The 1,444-nt window shown below is 35.7% G+C and overlaps 1 long non-coding RNA gene across 1 annotated transcript; it reads right to left on the bottom strand.

Moving 5' to 3' along the window:
• Positions 1-24: 24 nt before the first annotated feature.
• Positions 25-1,185, bottom strand: LOC113335135. Its single transcript, XR_003353165.1, has 3 exons — positions 947-1,185; positions 788-864; positions 25-294 (listed from the first exon to the last, which is right to left on the bottom strand). It is a non-coding gene; the product is annotated as an uncharacterized LOC113335135 (long non-coding RNA).
• Between the last annotated feature and the right edge of the window lie 259 nt (positions 1,186-1,444).

Here is a 1,444-nt window from a genome sequence, read left to right as displayed (position 1 = left end):
TGAAGCAGAACCCATTTTCCAATTATCAGAGTTACAACTATTTCCCTCATCATCATCACCAGCAACACTGTCATTTCGTGCACAGTTGGATCTTTTAATGAAACCTGATTTACTAGGTATGTAAGAAGACGAAAGGGTTAATTTGTAGATCTCTTCTTTGAGATATAATTGTTCTGCTTCAAATTCTTGAACCTTCTTCAGGAGGTGTTGTTGTTCTGCTGATGGATTGCCTCCCATAATGTTTTTGTTTTATCTTCAAGACATCTTTGTTTCCATTCATCTTCATCAGAGACGCTAACGAAGATAACATTAAAAAGAGAGATTCATTAATTTCAGTCAGTGAGCACTGAAATTAAGAAAGATGATTAGAACTTCCTAAATTTGGGTTGTCTTTTGTCTATTTTGTTTGTTGGCTTACACATTTTACTTTATTTGTTTGGTTGTAGATAACAAACAAAGAGAATGATTATTGAGGCGTATATACATACCCCCATTGACCCTCAGTCAGTAGGAGTTGATCAATGTGAAGGATACAAAAAAATGTCCTACTTCATTTCGGTTAATCTTCACAATTTGCTCAACTAATCTAAAACTAAGATTTTTTAATCTAAATATCCTAAAAGATCATCCTAAGCATGAATTATCCACCCTAAAGTAAATTTAATTGTACCACAAATATCCAGTCATTTTGTCAAAGAATTAGCAGGTTGTGTTGAACCAAACAGCAATATTGATGTCAAAGATGATTATGCACAAGTTTCTCTGGTAAATAAATGAAATAATTAACCTGTAAGAGAGGTTTGAGCCTCAGTGACATTTCTACGGTCATCTTGTCGTCGTCAAGTCTCTTCTTCATTCAATTCCCTGGAAGTAGGAACTCAAATTTCCATCAATAGGAAGGAAACAATCTGGATATAAATCTTTTAATCAAGTAAGAGGTGCTTACCCTTTGGAATTGCGGCTATTGAAACCAGCTTCTTTCTTCCAGAACTTCTCTTGATCACAGAGCAATCAGCTGTCCCCAATCAAATGGAGCTCAATACTATAAATTTACTATAGTTGAAAGCATAATTGAGACCATTTTATTCTATTAAATTGAAATTATTCACCATTTGTAAAAAGAAAAAAAGAAAAAAAGACCAAAAATTATTTCAAATCGAAGCCCAACATTTTTTGGGGGTTTTCTTTCTGCCAGAGAGGAAGGAGAAGGAGAACTGAAGATGGTCGTGGATAATAAAATTTAGGGCCGGAAATGGGTACCCAAATTAAGTTAGTAACCGGACCCGATTCCTATTAACGGTTCCGGGTCCTGTGGTATCCAAGAGGAATCAGATCCATCGACAGTCCTAGTCGTGGTCTATGCTGCACGGACGCGAGTCACAATTACATAAGACAGTTATAAACTTATAGTACACATCAGTGTAGTCAATTTCGCCCGTATCGG

The sequence above is a fragment of the Papaver somniferum genome, unplaced genomic scaffold (genome assembly GCF_003573695.1).
Source record: "Papaver somniferum cultivar HN1 unplaced genomic scaffold, ASM357369v1 unplaced-scaffold_13816, whole genome shotgun sequence".
In the NCBI taxonomy this organism is placed as follows: Eukaryota; Viridiplantae; Streptophyta; class Magnoliopsida; order Ranunculales; family Papaveraceae; genus Papaver; species Papaver somniferum.
This window is presented reverse-complemented; position numbering and strand designations above follow the sequence as displayed.